The following is a 25,067-nucleotide window of genomic DNA, read 5'->3' on the forward strand; positions in this document are numbered from 1 at the left end:
TCAAATAATACAATCAGTTAGAATACTAACCACTCAGAATTGAGATTGAATTGACCTATGGTCAACTATATGATATGACTAGAATAGATGATAACGGTATGTTTACTTATCTTATCAACTGTCAATATCGGTCCTGACCGATGTAACAAATACATCCGATCTTATCTACTTTGCTAATGTTCTGGAAAGAACATAACACTGTAATGTGTAAGTAGATCATATCGTAGATTGGCAAGTCAGTGTAAATCTGGTGCACTGACTAATCTTAGGACTAACTTATTTTTGAACATATAATCATATTTATATTCCACTGTGATTACGTCACTATAAATAAGATTAGCTATATGCTCGGGATTTAATAGAAGTTTATATTAAAAAAATAATCATGAAAATAAAACATGTGAGCAAAGTGATTGACCAAGTCAAAAAATGATTTCTATTCTTTTATTGATAATAAAATGAGATTACAAAGAATTTGGGTTTTAATTAGGGCATAAAACCCCAACAAACTCCCACTTGCACTAATTGAAACTAATGCCTTAATTCTACTAATCGCATCTCCTTGATATGCTTATCAAATGTAGCTTCTGGTAGTGTCTTTGTAAACGGATCTGCAAGATTGTCTTCAGTTGCAATCTTCATAACCTTCACATCTCCCCTGGCCACATATTCTCGAATAATGTGATACTTCCTTTCTATATGCTTACTCCTCTTGTGACTACGAGGTTCTTTCGAGTTGGCTATCGCTCCTGTATTGTCACAAAACAACACAATCGGTTTATCCATTTCTGGAATAACACCAAGATCCGAATAGAACTTCTTTAGCCAGACTATTTCCTTAGCTGCTTCTGACGCGGCTATGTACTCAGCCTCCATGGTGGAATCTGAGATTGCAGACTGCTTTACGCTTCTCCAAATCACAGCTCCACCCCCAAGAGTAAACACCATTCCAGAAGTAGACTTTCTGTCATCGACATCAGTCTGAAAATCTGAATCGGTGTAGCCTACAGGGTTCAGAACACCACCCTTGTAGACTAACATATAATCCCTAGTCCGTCTCAAATACTTCAGGATATGCTTAACTGCTATCCAATGTTCCGGTCCTGGGTTTGACTGATACCTGCTCACTACTCCCACTGCATAGCAGATATCTGGTCTAGTACACAACATGGCATACATCAGACTTCCAACTGCAGATGCGTAAGGAACATTTCTCATTGCATCTTCCTCTTCAGAAGTCTGGGGAGACTGCTTCTTTGAAAGATGAATTCCATGGCGGGACGGTAGACGCCCTTTCTTGGAATTTGTCATTGAGAAACGTTCAAGCACTTTATCAATGTAAGTTGCTTGAGATAGAGCTAAAAGTTTGTTCTTTCTATCCCTGATGATCTGGATACCTAGAACATAACTTGCTTCACCCAAATCCTTCATCTGGAATTGAGTGCTCAGCCAATTCTTCACATCTGATAATTTCTTAACATTGTTTCCAATGAGTAAGATATCATCTACATAAAGAACCAGGAATACCACTATTTGATTTGCATTCAGTTGGTAAACACAGGGCTCATCAATATTTTGTTCAAAGCCATAGGTTTTGATTATTTCATCAAACCTAAGATTCCGGGAACGAGAAGCTTGCTTAAGTCCATAGATGGACCTATTTAACTTACAAACTTTTCCTTCTTGTCCAGATACTTTAAATCCTTCTGGCTGATCCATATAAATGACCTCGTCAAGCTTTCCATTAAGAAAATCTGTCTTGACGTCCATTTGCCAAATCTCATAGTCGAGAGCGGCTGCTATGGATAAGAGGATGCGAATAGATTTGAGCATGGCTACCGGACTAAAAGTTTCTTCATAGTCCACGCCTTCTCTTTGGGTATAACCCTTTGCCACTAATCGAGCTTTATAAGTCTCGATATTTCCATCAACAACTCGTTTCTTCTTGTAGATCCACTTGCACCCAATGGCCCTAAAGTCACTAGGTGCTTCCACAAGATCCCAGACGGAATTTGAGTACATAGACTCCATTTCCTGTTTCATGGCTTCGAGCCAAAGTTCCTTTTCAGGGCTAGCCATTGCCTGTTTGAAAGACAATGGATCATCATCACTAGTGTCACCAACAACCATATTGGTTTCACCATCCAAACCATAGCGAACTGGGTTTCTAGAAACCCTCCCACTACGACGAGGCTCCGTGACTGTTTGCTCAGGAACAGTGGTACTTTCTTCATTTAAATCGACTTGCGTCGGTTGTACATGAAGATTGGGAATTTCATCATCAACACGTGTTAATGACGATGGAACATTGGTTGGAGTCAATTCTTTAACCATCTCCTCTAAAACTACTTTGCTGCGAGGTTTAAAGTTCTGGACATAGTCATTTTCTAGAAAAGTAGCATTTGTAGAAGTAAACACTTTCTTTTCTGAATGACTGTAGAAAAGTCCACCCCGAGTACCTTTAGGATAGCCAACAAACATGCAAACTTCAGTTCGCGGTTCTAGCTTTCCCTCCTTTTTCCTCAGGACATGAGTGGGACACCCCCAGATTCTATAATGGCGTAAACTAGGTTCACGACCATTCCAGCGTTCTAAAGGTGTTTTGGGGATTGATTTTGACGGCACGACATTGAGAATGTCATTTGCGGTTTCAATTGCATGTCCCCAGAACGAAGTTGGTAGAGTTGAGTAACTAAGCATGCATCTAACCATTTCCAATAAAGTTCTGTTTCGGCGTTCTGCAACACCATTTTGTTGCGGAGTACCTGGGGCAGTAAGTTGTGATAAAATCCCAAGTTCAGTTAAATGATCTTGGAACTGCATATCCAAATATTCTCCACCCCTATCAGATCACAAGATCTTTAACCTTTTACCTAATTGGTTCTGAGCCATTGCTAAAAATTCCTGAAACTTTGAAAATGTTTCTGATTTCCTATGCATTAGGTAAAGACATGAGTATCTAGAGTAATCATCAATGAAAGTGACGAAATACTCAAAACCACCCCTGGCTTGTACATTCAAAGGTCCACAAACATCTGAATGCACAAAACCAAGTGGTTCTTTGGCCCTATCACCCTTTGCAGAGAATGGACGCTTGGTCAGTTTGCCCTATCTATGATTAACACTCCCACTCAATTATACTACCGAGTTCCCAAGATGTAAGTATGGGCTAGTCCGTAGGGTAAGCTGGTAACGAACAAGTCAAAGAACTCAAATAATACAATCAGTTAGAATACTAACCACTCAGAATTGAGATTGAATTGACCTATGGTCAACTATATGATATGACTAGAATAGATAATAACGGTATGTTTACTTATCTTATCAACTGTCAATATCGGTCCTGACCGATGTAACAAATACATCCGATCTTATCTACTTTGCTAATGTTCTGGAAAGAACATAACACTGTAATGTGTAAGTAGATCATATCGTAGATTGGCAAGTCAGTGTAAATCTGGTGCACTGACTAATCTTAGGACTAACTTATTTTTGAACATATAATCATATTTATATTCCACTGTGATTACGTCACTATAAATAGGATCAGCTATATGCTCGGGATTTAATAGAAGTTTATATTAAACAAATAATCATGAAAATAAAACATGTGAGCAAAGTGATTGACCAAGTCAAAAAATGATTTCTATTCTTTTATTGATAATAAAATGAGATTACAAAGAATTTGGGTTTTAATTAGGGCAGAAAACCCCAACAACAGCTACAAGAACTCTTAGACATGGGGTTTCACTAGAACGAGCCATTCTCCAAGGGGAGCACCAGTACTATTTGTGAAGAAGAAGGACGGAAGTATGCGGATTTGCATAGATTACGACGAGCTGTATAAGGTGACAATTAAGGATAAGTACTCGCTACCCTGAATTGACGACTTGTTTGATCAACTCCGAGGGGAAACCGTGTTTTCAAAGATTGATCTACAGTCTGGGTATCATCTGCTCAAGGTATGAGAAGAGGATTTCCCAAGATGGCTTTTAGAACTCGTTATGGACATTATGAGCTTCTAGTTATGTCTTTTGCTCTTACCAACGCTCCACCCGCGTTTATGGATTTAATGAATAGGGTCCTTAAGGACTGCTTGGATAAATTCGTCGTAGTATTCATTGACGATATCTTGGTGTACTCAAAGGATAAAGTCGAGCATGAGAAACATTTAAGGTTGATCTTTCTGTGACTAAAGGAACATCAGCTTTACGCCAAGTTCAAGAAGTGCAAATTTTGGCTTTCACAAGTAGCATTTCTCGGCCACACAGTATCTAACTTCCTTACCTTAGGTTCGAGCAAAGCAAAAATTGAACAAACTTCACAACGAGCCTATAACCATAATCATATAGCATTCTTTAGCATCAAATAAGATTTTCTTATGCCCAACTCACATATCCCATGTGTGCACGGGCCATGCACTTATGGTGCAATTTACACATAATTTCAAAACATGCACATTTTTCACATAGAATCACTAAAGAATAATGCCAATTCTACCTATTATCCATGCATGGTTTTTAAGTAAAAATTATATGGTTGCATAATAGACATATTTTTTAACGTAAAAGTGCATTCGCATGCGACATGCATACATGGGAGCATTGTTAAAAAGTGACGATAAAAACGATAATTTCTACACACTTTTTTCTAACCTTTTCAAAATAATGATTTAGTAGCATAATTTCCTCACCATTATTTATTTCCTTTAAATTCCTAAGTTGATTAAATCTCTTAAGAAATCATTTTTATTTCATAAAAATAATTTATTTATCCATAAAAAAATATAATAATTCCATTTATTATTTTTAAATTGCATAGAAAATAACAAAAGCTTGAAATTATCCAAAAGTACTTATAAATATCAGGTTTCCTTTAGAAAATAACACTTTATTTAAATTAATAAAATTACAAGATTTGATGTGAGAAAAATATAAAATAATTTTAAGTGTGAGAAAAATATATTTTTGCTTGTATTATTTAAGGCTTAATTTATGTAGTGTAAACTCATATGTGATAACCAAAATTATTATTTTTAATTTATTAAACTAAACTTTCAGCCACCATTTATTTTGCTTAAAAATCACAAGGGAGTCTAAATTCAACATTTTTCTTAATTAAAATAAAGAAAACCATACTTAGTAAAATGTGAACATTCATGGTTACATTTAAAATATCATTTTAATTTATATATAGTTTAAGGTATTAATTTATTTCAACATACACACTAAGTTCCTTTCATTTAAAAAAACAACTTATCATTTTTACTCAAAACATTCTGCAACATATTAAACCCTCCAAAATCACCTAAGCCTATCATCAAGTACTCACAAAGAACTTTGCAACTTCACAAATATTTTTCACAAACAGAGACAGTGGAGTACGATCTGACCCGTTGGAAGCTACACCATGAAATTTTTGTAGAATGCATTTTCACTTACACTTGACAACAACAAGGCTTTTAGCATTAACCCTTGCCACATGCATGCATGCAAATCATCATACCACACAATCTCACCATTAAGCATAAAATAAGCTAAAAAACTATTGAAATACGTGATATCCCCCAATAAACTCCTAAGCGGTCGCAATAGTAATCAGGCTATGTCGTATACACAGAGAGGTAAAATACAAACAAAAAGAAAGATTAGTAAATTAGAAATAATAAACTTTGAAATAATGTAACTTTGAAAAGAATATATTTTTTAAAATATTAAATAAACAAAATCGAGGAATTGGAATCAGAAAGAAAATATGGAAGGCATAAGTTTCATTAATGCAAACATATATATATTTTAATAAAATTGATTCATTCTACTCAACTATAATTCTACATCATTAATTATAGTTGGAAAATTAAATTATACTAACTTCTAATTTTAAAAACCTATCATATTATATACCTTAGAGCGAGAAAATACCAATGGCAGAATGCAGTAAAAAACATATACTATAAAAAATATCCTAAATTAAATTAAGAGCCTAAATTACATAAGAAGAGCATGACTAAACTTATGTAAAAGACACTAATAAATTTAGAATAAAAATTAGAAGAAATAAATTTAATTGTAACAAAGATATAAAAATGAAGAACAAAATAAAGAATCAATATATTAAAAATATAATGTGAAACATGAACTTTACTCTAGCCTTTCCACAAGAATTTAGCCTAAAATAGGCATTTTTTTCACTCAAACAAATGTAAAAGAAATGAAAGAAAAATAGGAAAAAGAATGTTTTTCTCTCTAATTATACTCTCCACCTTAATTCCCCAATCTGATGCTTTTTTACTCCATTTGGTTCTCTATTTATAGTGGAAATAGGACCCAAAAATGTGTAAAATCGTGTACAAAATAGTGGGAAAGTGGCATAAAAACTGATGGAAAATGTGGAAAGTAGTGTTGGACTGTGGGAGACAAGGAGGCCACATGTCAATCTCTGGTTGGCTCGGTAGCTGAGTGCGTCAGGCGCGTGGGAGACAGCAGCAGGCGAGTGGGACAGGTAACGGGATCGGTTTGGCTCGGAACCTGGCGTGTCAGGTTCTGCTGGCTTCTGGTGGGGACAACGTGGGGCAGCCAAGCAGATGAGACATCTGTGAGATCGTGGCAGGCAGTGGCAGTGTATCAGGCGGCTCATCAGCGGCTCGGCTGGAGTGGCTGGAAGCGTGCGGCTCGGCTTGACTCCTGGTAATTGAAGATTTTGGGCCTGGGCTCCATTTTGGGCCTAATCTTGTCAAAAATACCACTTTATCATCATTCTTTTCAATTATATTTCTTTCTTTCTTCTTTCTTTTTGTTTGTGTCAAAAGTACATTTTGTTTCTAAAAATTAAACACAAATTAAATCAAAATTAATGTTTTCAAATATGAAACATATGGCAATAAATCCATGAAAATATTAATTAAAACTCAATTAATTTTAAACTTTTAAGACTAATAAAATGATACTTTTGAACACTAATCAATACCCTATACAACCAGATCTACAAGATTCACTACAAAACATAAATAACTCAACCTTTGATTCTACCTTTCAAAGCCCTAGCTTGGAGATGTGTTCCTTAGCTTTTCGAAACCTTCCCTTGGTGCTCTAAACTCTCAAAACTGAGCCTTAAGTTCCACATGCAGTATTTTAAGGAAAGGATTAGGGTAGAAACCTTAGATGAGGAAGAAAACATGCAAACTACCAAAATTTCTTACCTTGTCTTCACTAGATCACCAAAATGCTAAATCCTTGAGGTACTACTCGTACAAGCCTCTCTTGAACCCTAGAACACAAGGTCAAAGACATGCATGGCTATTAGATCACATTCATGCAAAACAAACTCTTAGGGTTTCGGGTTTGAAGAGGAAGAGAGCAGAAAAATAGAGTAGGGTTCGAAACTTACTCTTCCTTAGTGTGCTCTTGAGCTTCTCCCTCCTTCGATGGGAAATAAGTGCTCTTGTCTCATGAAGAGAAAAATGGAAATGGAGAGTAGAGAGACTAGGGTTCGGTTTTGGGGAAGAGGGCATTTTTGTTTTCTCGAGAGAAAAGGAAATTTAAAAAAAAATGATTTGATGTGTAAGAGTGAAATGATTAGGGTTAAGTCAATGAGTTGGCAAGGCTCTAACTCTTCCTAGGGTAGGTGTCCTAGGCTCTTGAGAGCCCTAGGCATAGCCTTGCTGCCCCCCCCCCCCCCCCTTCTCTCTCTCCTCCCTTGGAAAAGACCTTTATGCACTTGCACCTATTTACCTCTTTCCTTAGACACTCAAGGGCCCTTTGGTAATTTTACTTATCAAAATTTCCTTAAAATTTTACTGTATATATTTTTAATATCACCAAGCTTAATTTATTAAATTAAATGTGACCAAATTTTTTTTTTTTTCATATTTCACATAATTTTTGTAATTTTATCAAATTGACCAAAATTCCCTTAGACAAAATTCTCATTCTTAAGCCCGGTTGATTGGAATTCAAGCATCAATAATTTTTTCTTAAACTCATTGGCTCAACTATAAGGTCCCAGTTTCCAGACAAAATTAATATTTTCATGTCATAGTATTTCCTAATTTACTTAATCCGAGATTTTTCTCCCATTAGGGATTACCCCTTGGTGTGAGACCAATATTTCTTTTCATAAATCTAGATCCTTTACCGGATCAGTAAGCGGCTATAAAATTCACTAAACGTCACAAATTCATATAATATCATTTATCAAAATAATATTTTACATAGTTGTTCACCGGTTCTAACCAGCTACTAACCAGTTTTTAAAACACAGGATTTTACACGCAGTGTAATCGACCGTAGAGAAAAGTTCACGAAAAATTCTTTCTCCGCGCTTTTTTTTTAAAAAAAAAAATTCGTAGAAAAATCATTTTTTTACTATGCTTTTTTTTTTTTAAAAATCGTAGAGAAAGAATATCTTTCACTACGCTTTTTTAAAAAAAATGGCAGAGAAAAGTATCGTTTTTTTTTTTTTGCTAATCTGAATCTTGTTTTTTTTAAAATCACATCAAACCAAGTTGGATTGAATATATTTACATTAAAAAAATTTATTTATAAATTACATCCAAAGTTCCTTATAAATAAATACTTTAACAACCATGATCATATTATTTTACAGCAACAAATACATAGTCATGGCACAATCCAAATCTAAACCAAAAATAGAACAATAACCACTGATATCCAACAAAGAACAAAATATAGAAAAAATAACAGCAAAAAGTTTACTCCAAAAATAAATAACAAATAAAAAACTTATAATACAATGAAAAATGAGTTTTTCCAAAATGTAACCAGAAAAAGATTAAATATATACAAAGAAAAGAACCAAACAACCACCGATATCCTACCATCGAGAGTATGTTATTCAAATGGCCAAGAGCCACCATAGACCTCTCTCAAGCGAGCCGTGTAAGCTGTGCTCGACCTCGTTCATCGCCAACTTGAGAAGAAACAATGAGACAAAGAGAGAGTGAGGGAGGACTCTATAGATAGAGAGGAAGAGAGTAAAGAATCTTGACAGAAAAAAAAAAGAGAAAGAGATGAGGGAGGGAAAGGGTGGCTGTGAAGTTATTTATAAGAAAGAACCGCAATAGACCTCTCTCAACCCCTCCGTCTAAGTTGTGCTCGACCTTGTTCATCACCCACTTTAGAAGAAACACTACAAGAAAAAACAGTATTCATAACACTTAAAAACGGCTAACCGGGAGTACTAATAACGCTTCTGAAAACACTAACATAGCTCCTGTTATTAAAAGTCCTGTGTTTTCTATAACAGTATTTGAATGTTTTATTCAATGTTATCTTAAACTATTCAATAACACATTTTTAGTTGCTATTGTTGACGGTAAGAACTCGTCAAATATTAAAGGTTAGAAAACTCAGATTTTTATACTACGGAAAGCTTAGAAAAAACCAGAGCAACAATGAAACAAAGATCATGTATTTCTTAAGTGTCTCTCATACAATCAGTTTTCCAACCCCTTAACCTGAGGGGATGAGGCCTATTTATAGGTGGGCTCTATTGGCCCCTGATACAAACAAGTCCCAGGAGACAGGGATGTACGCGGGTACACTGATAGTGTAGTAGCTCAGGGCGTAGTGGTGTCTACCCTGACAATGCCAGAGTCGTGGCTCAAGACATAGTACTGTCGGCTCTGGTGTATGGTCGGGGGTGTTCAAATGGTGCAACTACTCTTCGTACAGGTCCGTACTGCCACTACTCCTCAGATGCAGATGACAGGGCCATGCCTCTGTTCTCTTCACAACCGTACGCCTTGTGTCAGTACACGTGTCCTGTACCCGGCCATCCTCATCATTCCCTGTTTGATGCCTAATGTTCGTTTGGCGCACCCATTAGGTGTCTCCAAGTGTTCCTCGTGCCTATGTCAAGGAGGCATCAGCCTATACGTGTCATGAGAAGCCAAGGCGCCAGGGGTCAAGGCTGGCCTATGCAGGTCACATGGAGGCGAGGCTCAAGACAGGGGCAATGCAACGAGGCCACACCCTCGCTGCGAGGGTGTCTCGCATAGCGAGGCTGGCCCTCTTCCCCCGGGTGTAGGCATGGGGAGGATCGGGATACGGGCGCCGCAACAAGGCCACACCCTCGCATAGCGAGGGTGTCTCGCATAGCAAGGTTGGCCCTCTTCCCCCAGGTGTAGGCGTGGCGAGGCTCGAGACACGAGAGCCGCAACAAGGCCACACCCTCACATAGCGAGGGTGTCTCGCGTAGCGAGGCTGCTCTTCTTCTCTCGTGTGCAGGCGAGGCGAGGCTCGATGCTTGAGTGGACACAGCGTACGTAGATGGCCGGCCGAGGAACCGCGCACAGCAAAGTCTACGCGGCGTGCATGGGATGCCAGCCGAGGACCCTCGAATAGTGAGGATGGCGTTCGGATTGGTAAGCGGCCGAGAACGTGTAGCGAGGGTGGCTCTCTTATCCCAATTCCTTCAACATCGTGTGACGTCCTTGTCCCCTTGTGCATGCAATAAGTAGCCTTTAGGATGCCTCGTAGTGTAGAGGTTCCCTTGTGAATGGAATTCACAAGGGAATAATTCCCACATTTACACTTCCCCCCGAGTCTATAAGTACACTTTTAAGTGTGTTTGCAGACTCTTTCTTTTTCTCTTGCTTGACATGTATGGCCAACTTTGGGGGACTCAGCCTTGGAGCGTTTCCCAATGTCGCTTGAAGAAATACAAAGTGAGTTTTGAAGTTGTGTTTCTTTATAGTGTCCAAAGAAACACAACAACCATCTAACTCTTGGGGGATCCATGAAAATCCCTAAGATTGCATAAGGGCCAATCATTCTCAATAGCGGATCCCAAGGTTACCCATACTCTTGATCTCCACCATTCATAGGGATATAGATCCAATGGCTAGGGGGCCTTGACTTTCCTTATAAATACCCCAAGGCTTGAAGCCATTTATCCACACCAAGACTTGCCTAGCCTAGTGGTATTCCCTCCAAACCACTTTCAAGAGTTCAAGGGTTCTATCAACCTCCAACGCATTCTTGAGGTATTCTTCCTTCTATTTTCATTATTCATCTTCCTTTCTTCTTCATTTTTTATTATTATTTTTTTTTGGGTCTAGCTTTGCGGTGACGCTAGGCATTCTCTTGCTCCTATGGTCTTGCCCCTGCTTATCGCTCAATCGACCCCACACCTACACAAGTCTATCCTTGCACACCCTCAGCTTCATATACCCACAGGAATGCCTCCTTCCTCTCTTTCTCTTTTTGTTTTACATTGATTGCGTGGGGGTAGAATTAATTATTGCACGACACTCACTCTTCAGAGTTTGTTATTCTTTTCGTATAGCCTTTCTAATACATATACATAGGCCATTTTCTTATACCCCTCACACTCATTTTGTAGATATAGGGTTACCCTTATGCATACATGCCCTCGAGTCTTAGCTGGTCCATGGCATCTAGGCGATGTCCCGAAGGTTCATCCAATGTTGAATGTATTGAGTTGTTTTCCTCCAACTCAGGGGCTAACGAACATAGACCCTCTAACCGTGAGGATGTACGGGTGCTCTACCTCTGGAGACTGTCTGTAACGACCCGAATTTGCTAATTAGGCTTAGGGCCTTGATTAGTGTGCCTGGAGGGCAATAAGTGATTTAATTTGCTTGTATGTGAATTTATGTGTATATATGTTGTTTATGTGTGATATGTCTGTACAGCACGATCCGAGATAGTCCTGAGGAGCAGTTGGCCAGAGAGTCACAGCGGGGTTGAGATTCGGACTCAGGGCGAGTCGAGGGATAGTTCGGGTGTTAGTCGAGTTATGGGATTATCGGAACATAGAAATAAATATTTGGAGATAAATTTCAGGATAGAATGCCTAGGCAGGAATATTTGGGGAATTTACCATTTTTGCCCTCGGGGACGTTTTGGTACCCCGAGCCTTGAGGTAACCTTTAGACTTAAGTTATATAAAACAAATAAAAGAAACGAACCATTTAGAAACTTGTAAACCGACTCATACTTCTCCTTACACTGAAGTTAGTTTGAGCTTATCTCTCTCTCACTCTCTAAGACAACACTCAAGAGGAAACCTAAAGGAATTACCAAGGAATTGAAGGGATTTCAGCTGGGATGCTCTAGGAGCTTGAAGCTTTGGGATTGAGGATCAAAATTCTGGGATTAAGCTCAGCAATGTAAGCTCTAAACATTAAAGTTTAGCCTTTAACTTTCTGCTGGTTCTAGAGGATTGCATGTAGCTAAGCTTGCTTAATCTTTGGGTGTTTTAGCTAAGTTTTGGAGCATACTTTGATGAGGTTTTGATGTTGTTTCTGTGCTGGAGTAACCATGTTGACTATCTAGGAGTCTTAGCTTGGTTTTGGTGGTAATTGGCTTGAAGAAGGGATGAAGAACTGATGGAAAATCTGGCTTCGTCGTATAGAGCCGCGGCCCTAGGAGGGGTGTGCCGCGGCCCGCATGCGCGCGCAGCCATGGGAGGCTGAGAGAATTCGAGCGCGCCGCGGCCCGCGTGGTGGTCAGTGGAGAGCTAGCCTCTATTTTGAGGCTAGCCGCGGCTCTAGAGGGTGGGGTCGCGGCCCTTAGTGTCAGTGAGGATTTTAATGATATTTTTGACTTGGGAACTTAAAGGGTAAGGCTCGGGATGGATTTTATCATTCGGATTGATAGAATTCAAAATCCCGGAGGTTAGGGTTACCGTTTGTGGTTATTTTTTGGGTTGGAATTTTATGGTCGGATATTGTTATGTGTTGTGACTAGGATTTCGGCGAGGCTCACGTTAGAGGATTGTGCTCGGTGTATCGGTGCTCAGGAAGCTCGGAACTCAGGTAAGAAAACCCCTGTTTCCGTAGAGCTTGTGTGTAGGGCTGAGCCCAATGTGTTGAATGGAAATGATATGCAGGGCCAAGTCCTATATGCTAGAATTGCGGAGAATAGCTCATTATCTGTTTATGCTTGAATTCTGTGCTTGTTGCTATATTGTGTTTGATACTATATGTGTGATCGGCAAGAGCCGGGAACGGCATCACGCACGATGAGTGCAAGGCCGAGAACGTCTTAAGGCCCGTAACGGCGTTCAGCACATGGGGCGCTAGTAGCCAGGGCGAGTCCCTAACAGGGTACCTGGGATATCCTAACGGCATGGTCCGCGAACCCAGGGTTTAGTAAACGCCTGGGACGGCTAGGCCGTACGTGTTTAGCCATTGGTGGCCTGCTTATATGTTTAATTCATGTATTGCATATGTTATCTGTTATGGGTTTTCTTGCTGGGCTTCGGCTCACAGATGCTCTGTGGTGCAGGTAAGGGTAAGGAGAAGATCAACCAACCATGAGCATAGCTGGCGTGAGGCGGCGTGTATATGTCCGGCCAGCCTGGCTGTCACAGCTAGGGGATTTTGGAAGATGCTTGTAAATGAACTTAGATTTTGTCGCCTAGTCGACTCTGACCGATTTTGTGTTGTAAATATTTTCTAAACTATGTTTTGGGATCCCAAATGTAAATTTTCATAATTAAATGTGAAAAAAACTACTTTCTCTAATGTTTTCCTTGTAATTAGGGCTTAATGACACGTTTTGAGTTAAAACCTCGATTAGCGAGTTGAAAGCACGATTTTAAACACACTTAGTAACGACTCTAAGGAGGTAGGGCGTTACAACTTGGTATCAGAGCAAGCCAAGGTTATTGGTTCTGGAGATTGACCGAACATGTACACACGCAGTCAGTGACAGGCTTAACTCAGGGTTGGTTGGTGAGAATGGTTGGTATGTCTGAATATGTGTTTAACTGCCCTGTATACCTGTTTGTTTTGTATGGAGCATGATGAATTGGTTAACATATGCATGATGTTAGGGCATGGCCCGCTGTGTGTTATATGATATATGAGCTGTTTTGTGTGGGTTACTGATGTGCCTGGGAGGTGGTTTTGGATGTTGTTGTCTTGTCTAATGAGCGGCGTCGATGGTTGCAGGCATATTCGTTGAGATGCCTCATCAATCAGCTAGACTCCGCGGCAGTAGGGCCGAGGATGACAACCAGGGTCAGGACCCTCCGCCTACCCCACAGAACTGACAACAGATTATGGCCGAAATGGAGGCCAGACTGCAGAGAACAGAGGAAGAGTTGCGACAGATGAGGCAGCAGGCCCCGCCTCAGGTTACTGGGCTGCCAATGCAGCAGGCTGCAGTGTCAGTGCCTGTTCAGTCTACTCTGGAGAATAGGTTGGAACCATTGTATGAAAGGTTCAGGAAGCAGCAACCTCCTACTTTTGAGGGTGGTTCGGACCCATTGCGGGCAGAGCAGTGGATGAACCTGATTTCTTCGATCTTGGATTTTATGAGGGTCGAAGGACATGACAGTGTTGACTGTGCAAGCTATATGCTCAGGGCTGATGCTCGCATCTGGATGGATGTGGTGAGCCAGCGGAGGGATGTTGCGGTTATGACATGGGAGGAGTTTAAAAATGTTCTTAACGAGAAATATTACAGTGTGGCAGTGCGAGTTGCGAAGGTTGATGAGTTTATCAACCTGACTCAGAATCGAACGACAGTAACAGAGTATGCAATCAAGTTTGATAGATTGGCAAAGTTTGCGCCAGATCTAGTGCCGTCGGATGCGGCCAGGAGGGATAGGTTTGTGCGGGGGTTGAATGTTATGATTTCCCGCGATGTGAACATTACCTTGGATCCAGTGACTACCACTTATGGCCAAGCGGTGGATAAGGCCCTTACTGCTGAGAGGGCTGAGGATCAAATATGGAAGGACAGCACTGTTAGGCGCGATGCTAAAAGGACAGTGCCTCCTTTTGTTGGAACCAGTCGGGGCAGTGGCCCCAGCGAGCAGAAAAGAAGAGCTCCGGATTCATTTACTTCTCCTAGTACTAATAGGAGAGTGCGGGGTGCTACTACCGGCCGACAGGGTTGCAGTGATAATTGGAGGAGTTTTCCTATCTGTCCACGGTGCAGGCGTCGACACTAGGGTGAGTGCAGGATCAGGGCTTGCTTTTTTTGTGGGAGTGCTAGCCATTTGAAGAGGGATTGCCCTCAAGTTAAGAAGGAGGAGCAGAAGTAGAGTGACAGTCTTGCTCCTGCCAGGGTATTCACTTTGACACAGATTGAGGCGGAGGCTTGCCCCTCAGTGGTGACAGGTTAGATCTCTAGTTCTGGTTCTTTGTATTCTGCATTGTTTGATTCTGGGGCTACCCACTCGTTTGTATCTGCTAGGGTGATAGATCAGCTTTGTAGACCTAGTGGTGTGTATGCTAGAGGATTCCAGACTTTGTTGCCAACAGGGGAGTTGGTAGTCTCTAGGAAGTGGATTAGGGCATTACCTGTGGAGGTAGATGGTATGGAATTGTTTGTTGATTTTATTGAGTTGGACATGGATGATTTTGACATAATCTTGGGAATGGATTGGCTATCCAAGTATGGGGCAACGATAGACTGCAGGCGCAGGATGGTGACGTTTGAACCGGAAGGGGAGGTACCCTTTCTGTTTGTGGGGACAATTAGTGGACCACGTGTACCAATGATTTCAGCCTTACGGGCAAGGGATTTGATACAGAAAGGTTGCATGGGATTCCTGGCAAGCGTTGTGGATACTTCCAAGGTGGTGCCGGTTGGATCAGGTGAGACAAGGGTGGTGAATGAGTTTCCGGAATTGTTTCCAGCGGATCTGCCAGGGTTGCCGCCTCGGAGGGAGATTGATTTCGTTATAGAGTTGATACCAGGAGCGGAGCCAGTATCCAGGACACCTTATAGAATGGCTCCAGCAGAGTTAAAGGAGTTAAAGATTCAGCTGCAGGAGTTACTTGATTTGGGGTTCATTAGACCAAGTTTCTCGCCATGGGGTGCTCCAGTGTTGTTCGTTAAGAAGAAGGATGGGTCCCTCAGGATGTGCATTGACTACAGGGAGCTGAACAAGTTAACCATTAAGAATAAGTATCCATTGCCTAGGATCGATGATTTTTTTGATCAGCTACAGGGTAGGACAGTTTTCTGCAAGATAGATCTCCGATCAGGTTACCATCAGTTAAGGATCAAAGAGGAGGACATACCAAAGACCGCTTTCCGAACGAGGTATGGACACTATGAATTCCTGGTTATGTCCTTTGGATTAACCAATGCCCCAGCGGCTTTTATGGACATGATGAATAGGGTTTTCAAGGACTATCTGGACAAGTTTGTGATTGTGTTTATCGATGATATCTTGGTGTACTCCCAGACAGAGATGGAACATGAGCAGCATTTGCGATTGGTACTACAGCGGTTGAGGGAGCATAAGTTGTATGCTAAGTTCAGTAAGTGTGAGTTTTGGTTACCACAAGTTACATTTCTGGGCCATATCGTTAGTAAGGAGGGGATTCTGGTTGACCCAAGTAAGATTGAGGCGGTCAGGGATTGGCCTAGACCGAGTATTGTTCCTGAGGTGAGAAGCTTTTTGGGTTTGGCAGGGTACTACCGACGATTTGTTGAGGGGTTCTCCAGAATAGCTACGCCATTGACGGAGTTGACAAAGAAGAAGACCAGGTATGTCTGGACGGTCAGATGTGAGAACAGTTTTAAGGAGCTTAAGCGGCGATTGATTACTGCGCCAGTACTTAGCTTGCCGACAGAGAATGAAAAGTTTGTCGTCTACTGTGATGCGTCTAGGCAGGGTTTGTGGTGTGTGTTGATGCAAGCTGGCAAGGTGATTGCCTATGCGTCAAGGCAGTTAAAGGAGTATGAGCAGAGGTATCCTACACATGATCTAGAGTTAGCAGCAGTGGTGTTTGCACTTAAGATTTGGAGGCATTATCTTTATGGTGAGAAGTGCGAGATTTACACTGACCATAAGAGCCTAAAGTATTTCTTTACCCAGAAGGACTTGAATATGCGCCAAAGGCAGTGGTTGGAGTTGGTTAAGGATTATGATTGTGATATCCTCTACCATCCTGGGAAGGCTAATGTTGTGGCAGATGCATTGAGTCAGAATGGCCCAGGATAGTTGTTTAGCTCGAGGCAGATCTCCGGTAAGTTAGCTGAGGAGATGGTCAGAGCGGGTATAGAGTTGGTGGTTGGACAGTTAGCCAACATCACTCTTCAGTCTACACTCCTTGAGAGAATCAAGGAAGCGTAGGAGAAGGATTCTCTGTTGCGAGGTCATAGAGAGAGTGCTTTAGTCGGAGCGACAAATGACTTCTCCATTTCACAGATGGGATTACTGAAGTACAAGGGTCGGATCTGTGTTCCGATGGATTCTGATCTCTGGCGAGAGATCCTAGATGAATCGCATACCACTCCCTATTCTTTGCACCTGGGTACGACGAAGATGTACCAAGACTTGAAAGTTTTATATTGGTGGTCGGGTATGAAGAGGGATGTGGTAGATTATGTGGCTAAGTGCTTAACTTGTCAGCAGGTCAAGGCTGAGCACCAGAGGCCAGTGGGGTTATTGCAGCCTTTGGGGATCCCAGAATGGAAGTGGGAAGACATTACTATGGATTTTGTGGTTGGTTTACCAAGAACTGTGGGACAGCATGACTCTGTGTGGGTGATTGTGATAGGTATAAATAATCCGCCCACTTCTTTCCTGTTAGAACAACCTATACTGTTGAGCAGTACGCTGATTTGTATGTAAAGGAGATTGTTCGACTTCATGGGGCTCCCAGGTCGATAGTGTCAGACAGAGACCCCACCTTCACCTCCAAGTTCTGGGAGAGTTTGCAGAAGGCTATGGGCACGCAGTTACAGTTTAGTACGGCTTATCATCCTCAGACGGATGGGCAGTCTGAGAGGACGATTCAGATATTGGAGGATCTGCTGCGGGCCTGTGTACTTGACTTTGGGGGATCGTGGAGTAGGTATCTTCCTTTGATTAAATTCTCATACAACAATAGTTATCAGGCGACCATTGGTGTGGCCCCGTACGAGATGCTCTATGGAAGAAAGTGTCGATCACCTATTCATTGGGATGAGACAGGTGAGAGAAGGTATTTGGGTCCAGAGATGGTTCAAAGGACCAATGAGGTAGTTGAGAAGATCAGAGCACAAATACTCGCCTCCCAGAGTCGACAGAAAAGTTATTCAGACCTGAGATGTAGGAGCGTGGAGTTTCAGGTGGGAGATCATGTGTTCCTTAGGGTTTCACCCATGAGGGGTGTGAAACGATTTGGTGTTCGGGGTAAGTTGAGCCCCAGGTTTGTCGGCCCCTTCGAGATACTGGAACGAGTTGGTGAGGTAGCTTACAGATTAGCGATGCCTCCAGCTTTATCGGGGGTTCATGATGTATTTCATATATCTATGCTTCAGAAGTATATGTCAGACTCAACGCATGTCTTGAGTTTTGAGAATTTGGAGCTTGATCAGGATTTGTCCTACGAAGAGAAGCCGGTTCAGATTCTTGACCGAAAAGATAAGGTCTTGAGGAGCAAGACCATCACCTTAGCGAAAGTGCTGTGGAGGAACAGCAAGGTTGAGGAGGCGACATGGGAACTTGAGTCAGAGATGAGGGTGCGGTACCCCGAGTTGTTCAGGTAATTTTGAGGACGAAATTTCTGTAAGGAGGGGATAGTTGTAACGACCTGAATTTGCTAATTGGGCTTAGGGCCTTGATTAGTGTGCCTGGAGGGCAATAAGTGATTTAATTTGCTTGTATGTGAATTTATGTGTATATATGTTGTATATGTGTGATATGTCTGTACATCACGATCCGAGACAATCCTGAGGAGCAGTTGGCCAGAGAGTCACAACGGGGTTGAGATTCAGACTCGGGGCGAGTCGAGGGATAGTTCGGGTGTTAGTCGAGTTATGGGATTATCGGAACATAGAAATAAATATTTGGAGATATATTTCAGGATAGAATGCCTAGGCGGGAATATTTGGGGAATTTACCATTTTTGCCCTCGGGGATGTTTTGGTACCCCGAGCCTTGAGGTAACCTTTAGACTTAAGTTATATAAAACAAATAAAAGAAAGGAACCATTTAGAAACTTGTAAACCGACTCATACTTCTCCTGACACTGAAGTTAGTTTGAGCTTATCTCTCTCTCACTCTCTAAGACAACACTCAAGAGGAAACCTAAAGGAATTACCAAGGAATTGAGGGGATTTCAGCTGGGATGCTCTAGGAGCTTGAAGCTTTGGGATTGAGGATCAAAATTCTGGGATTAAGCTCAGCAAGGTAAGCTCTAAACATTAAAGTTTAGCCTTTAACTTTCTGCTGGTTCTAGAGGATTGCATGTAGCTAAGCTTGCTTAATCTTTGGGTGTTTTAGCTAAGTTTTGGAGCATACTTTGATGAGGTTTCGATGTTGTTTCTGTGCTGGAGTAACCATGTTGAATATCTAGGAGACTTAGCTTGGTTTTGGTGGTAATTGGCTTGAAGAAGGGATGAAGAACTGATAGAAAATCTGGGTTCGTCGTATAGAGTTGCGGCCCGCATGCGCGCGCCGCCATGGGAGGCTGAGAGAATTCGAGCGCGCCGCGGCCCGCGTGGTGGTCAGTGGAGAGCTAGCCTCTGTTTTGAGGCTAGCCGCGACTCTAGAGGGTGGGGTCGCGGCCCTTAGTGTCAGTGAGGATTTTAATGATATTTTTGACTTGGGAACTTAAAGGGTAAGGCTCGGGATGGATTTTATCATTCAGATTGATAGAATTCAAGATCCCGGAGGTTAGGGTTACAGTTTGTGGTTATTTGTTGGGTTGGAATTTGATGGTCGGATATTGTTATGTGTTGTGACTAGGATTTCGGCGAGGCTCACGTTAATGGACTGTGCTCGAGGTATCGGTTCTCAGGAAGCTCGGAACTCAGGTAAGAAAACCCCTGTTTCCGTAGAGCTTGTGTGCAGGACTGAGCCCAATCTGTTGAATGGAAATGATATGCAGGGCCGAGCCCTATATGCTAGAATTGCGGAGCATAGCTCATTATCTGTTTATGCTTGAATTCTGTGCTTGTTGCTATATTGTGTTTGATACTATATGTGTGATCGGCAAGAGCCGGGAACGGTGTAGACCGGGAACGGCATCACGCACGATGAGTGCAAGGCCGAGAACGGCTTAAGGCCCGTAACGGCGTTCAGCACATCGGGCGCTAGTAGCCAGGGCGAGTCCCTAACAGGGTACCTGGTATATCCTAACGGCATGGTCCGCGAACCCAGGGTTTAGTAACCGCCTGGGACGGTTAGGTCGTACGTGTTTAGCCATTGGTGGCCTGCTTAGATGTTTAATTCATGTATTGCATATGTTATCTGTTATGGGTTTTCTTGCTGGGCTTCGGCTCACAGATGCTCTGTGGTGCAGGTAAGGGTAAGGAGAAGATCAACCAACCATGAGCATAGCTGGCATGAGGCGGCGTGTATATGTCCGGCCAGCCTGGCTGTCACAGCTAGGGGATTTTGGAAGATTCTTGTAAATGAACTTAGATTTTGTCGCCTAGTCGACTCTGACCGGTTTTGTGTTGTAAATATTTTCTAAACTATGTTTTGGGATCCCAAATGTAAATTTTTATAATTAAATGTGAAAAAAACTACTTTCTCTAATGTTTTCCTTGTAATTAGGGCTTAATGACTCGTTTTGAGTTAAAACCTCGATTAGCGAGTTGAAAGCACGATTTTAAACCTTCTTAGTAATGGCTCTAAGGAGATAGGGCGTTACACTGTCCTGCCTAAGACATAAAGCGTGCGGCCTGGAGAGGGAGCTAGAATCCCATACCAGGGACGCGGATTTTGGTTTCTCCCCCCAGCAAGCGACATACATTTCCCAGCTACAATCCATCCTCCAGGACTGCCTTTCTGAAATTGCTTGCCTAGAAGAAAACTTGTCCCCTGAGCCTTTTTCCTTTCGTCGTGACGAGTCTCCCGGTCATAGGGATCCCGCCTTCGAAGGCGGTAGACGTGAATTGGTTGAACCGGAGTTCCTTTCCACGATTCCACCCGCGCTTCCTCTCCTATCCCAAGTCTTGCGCCCTAGGGTCTAGCAAAGAGTTGGTAGACACAGGACTCGTGGGGGGTCTTCCAGGACCCTTAGAAAGTCTATTGCTCATAAGTTGTCTATCTTTGTCCAAGTACCTGAGATGTCGAAGAGAGCCTTGGACACTTTCGAAGAAACAGGCAGGTCCACACTTACCCTGAAGAAACTGGGCAACATGCTAAAAGCTCATCAGTTAGCATTGAATCTCAAGTTCGTGATACTAGAGCGCAATGAACGTGCGTCCGAACCGCCAGAAGGGTTCGTGGCCTTCAGTGATTTCATAATCCGATCTGGTGGGGCTTTGCCGCTTCACCCTTTTTTCCTCAAAGTGTTGAACTACTTTGAATTGGTGGCACTACAATTGTCCCCCAACTCCTAGGTGACGCTTAGCTGCCTATATGTGTTGTACCATCAGGTGTACTCTAGGGGGCCTTGGATGAGCAAGGTTCATTACTTCTTCACCCTGAGGGAGAATACATCTGCCCCCAGGATCTACCAACTCTAGAAAGCCGCGGCCCTTAAAGGGAGTTCCCTCGTGGAGGGCTCCATTTCCAATAGGGGGTCGTGGAAGTCAGACTACTTCTTTACTTATAACGGGAAGACCCGACACACTAGCTTCAACACCCCACATAAGGCTATTCTCACTTTGATCCCATATATTAGAGGTTTCTCTTTTTACTCGGCTTCTTTTTTTTTTTTTTATAGCTTTTCTAACTATAGTTATTTCTTTTCGTTTGATGGCAGGTCTCTTAGGGGTTGTTGGTTCCAACTTGAAACGGTCGGCTCATGACCGAGTAATGCAAATCCTGGCCTTGCCGAAGGGATACGAACAAGCCAGCACCCTTTTTATAGAGAGCAACCTTCGCTTGTATGGGTTGCTGACGCTGGACCAGACAGTCACCCTATGCTCCGTTTCCTCTGAATCTAAGGATCCACGCTCCGCATCACCTGACCCTGCGGGTTCCTACCCTACGTCACCCGACCCTACGGATCCACGCCCTACGTCACTCGACCTTGCGGGTCCACGCCCTACGTCACCCGAACCTGTGGATCCACCCCCTACGGCACCCGAACTTGTGGGTCCGTGGGTATATGGTCACGATGAAAGTAATTATGATGAAGTAGCCGATAGGGACTATGTCTACCCTTCGGGTGACCATATGGACATTGAGGAGACAGTGGTGTCTGAGAACTACTCCTGCTTGTACTCTACTGCTGGCAGAGCTAAGGGTGTAGCCGATGAAAGTCATATTGGTGGTGCAACCTCTCGGATGTCACCGTCGATGCCTGGTGGCTAATTTTCCTTTGATGCCTCTGTCCCTTGCCCCTCCGTGCCTAGAAGGAATTTCATCATTCCTCCTTTTGCTGGGGCTCCTTTACCCCCGAGGAGGTATCCCAGGCAGGCATCTTCAAGCGCCTATTTACCCAAGGAAATGACTCCACACTCTTCTGCTCCCCGCACAACTGTTGATGGGTCAGGACCTTCTCGGTCCCCATCCCAGACAAAGTGTGCCTCGGCAAGCACTCGCACCTCCCCCGGCCAAGCTCATGTTTCTGCTTCTGAAGATCATCCTCTGGCGAGCCAGTATGGGGGAGCCATGATGTAACGACCCAAATTCGCTATTGAGGCTTAAGGGCCTTGAGTAGTGTGCCTAGAGGGCATAATGGGATTTTGTGTGTTACTTTAATGAGTTTAATGCATGATTATGATTTAATGCACATTATATGACTATTTGATTATTTGAGATGCATGACTATGTGAATTAGTATGCATATAGACCTGATTATCTTAGAAAGAGCATAATTGTAATTTGGCCATTTTGGGCATGACTGTGTTGATATCTGTGATCTATGACTCGAGACGATCCTAGAATGAGCAGGTTAGCAGAAAGGTCAAAGCGGGAATCTATACCCGGCTTGGGTTAAGCCTGGGGAGTTTAAATAAGAATTTGGGAAATATATTGAGGTTAATCTTGATGATGAGGAATGTATATTTGGTGATTAATCAGGTATTGGGTAGCGAGCGGGAATTATTAGGAACACTTGAGGAATTAGTGGGAATTTGGGTAATATGACTAAAATGTCCCTTTATGGGCAAAAAGGTTTAGAATTATTAAGGAGGGCATTTTGGTCTTTAGGCTTGTTAGAGATAAGTTAAAGGGGGCTTTATACTTAGTGGATTTTGTAGAAAAAGAGTTAAGGCTGAAAAAGAAAGAAAGAAGGAAGAAAAAGGAAAAGAGAGAAAAGCTGAAGGGTTTTGTTCCAAAAGAATCGATTTGTGGCTCTCCCACCATTTCCCTTCATTTTTCTTGGAGTTAAGCTCAGTGGAGAGCTAGGGTAGGCTGAGCATCAAGGATCCTAAGCTAGGCTTGAGGATTGGCAAGGGATTAGCAAGATCACATTAGAAATTTGAGGTAAGTTCTTGGAGATTTCAGTTTTAGGGCTTGACTGGTTTGAGCTGTGTATTTGAGCTAAATAGATGGGATTTTTGGGGAAATCTGGTCAAGGTTGTAAAGGAGCAAGCTAAGGAGGTCTAGGGTTTAACTCAAGGTCGAATTTCTATCCACAGTATGATTTCTAAGACCTTATCTTTGATGTTTGATTGAATTTCTAGTTTGAGGGTTCATTATGGTGGATCTTGAGTTTTGGGTTGCTTGAGCTTAGGGTATGAGTTCTTGGGATGCTTGGGATGAGTGTGAGTTGTTGATAAGTTTGTTTTTGGGCTTGGGAAAGATTTGGACAAGTTTGGGGTTGAAATGGTAGAAGGAAATCGCAGGATGCGATTTTGGGCATTGCTGGTCTACAACTAGCGCTACAGCGCTAGTCAGTGGGCGCTGTAGCGCTAGCCCCTGTTTCTGGGGGGTGTGGTTCTGCTTGTAGCGCTACAGCACCCTCTTTAGAGCGCTGTAGCGCTGCATTGTTCACAGAAGGGGATTTTTGGGTTTTTGTTGAGGGATTTTGACCTAGGGTTCGGGGCTCGATTCCACCACTTTGTTTTGGGGATCTAGGACTTCCCGGGGGCTCGGGATTGGTCCCGAGGCTAGGTTTTGGACTTGAGGCTTGGTGATGACTTTGACTTATGGTTTTTTCTTAGGTAAGCGCTAGGGCTCGAGTAGGATCGTGCTCAAGGAGTCAGGTGATCAAGGCTATCGAATTTAAAGGTATGAAAACTGTAACACCCGAGATCAGGGCATGGGCCCACAGTGCTATTGCAGGGCATGGCCCTAGATTGTATTATGTGCAAATGTATAACCTTAAATGAATTATTGTATGTTTGAATGATTATTTCTAAATGTACGATATGTGTGATTATAATGAAATGAGCGGCTAAGGCCGAGAGCGGCGAAGGCCGGGTACGGCCTTGGGGCTGGAAGTAACACTCAGCACATGGGGTGCTTATAGCCAGGGTGGGACCCAAGGGATACATGAGTTATCCTTACGGTGAGGACCGAGACCCCAGGCTTTGGTAAGGCCTCTGGGGCGGCATGGCCGTGCTTGTTCAGTTTGATGGTTTTCCTATTTATCAGTGGGTTATGTCAGCTATATTCTATGCATATGTTATGTACTATTTGGGTTTTCTTGCTGGGCTTCGGCTCACGGGTGCTCTGTGTGGCAGGTAAAAGCAAGGAGTCAGTCAACCGGCCATGAGTATGGAGAGCGTGGGGGCGGCGTGTACATGTTCGGCCTGCCCAACTGCTTTGGTTGGGGGCATTTTGTATATGGCTGTATTAACTTATTCTTTTGATAGTTAACCTGGTGTAAATCTATTTTTTGAGTTGTAAATATTTTGTAAACCTTATTTTTGGGATCCCAGATGTTTGATACTTAATGTTTTCAATGAAACTAAACATTTTCAAAGAGTACAGCCTTAAATTCTGGTTTAGTCACACTTTTGGTTTTAGAGACCACGTACAGTCAGTCAAAAGCACGATTTATGTTTTAAACTCACTAAGTAACGGCTCTAAGGTAGTAGGGCGTTACACATGAGCCATCATCTGGGAAACTTTCCCAAAGGTGAGTGGGGGACACTGCACAATGTCCCCGAGGCTGAGCTAGAGGATACCTATATGCGAGCCTCCCTGCAGGTATTTTTCGTGATACTCGGTTTATTTATTTTTTATGGTTATATATATACTTTTTATATATTATTTTT

The sequence above is a fragment of the Humulus lupulus genome, chromosome 5, assembly GCF_963169125.1.
Source record: "Humulus lupulus chromosome 5, drHumLupu1.1, whole genome shotgun sequence".
NCBI lineage: Eukaryota > Viridiplantae > Streptophyta > Magnoliopsida > Rosales > Cannabaceae > Humulus > Humulus lupulus.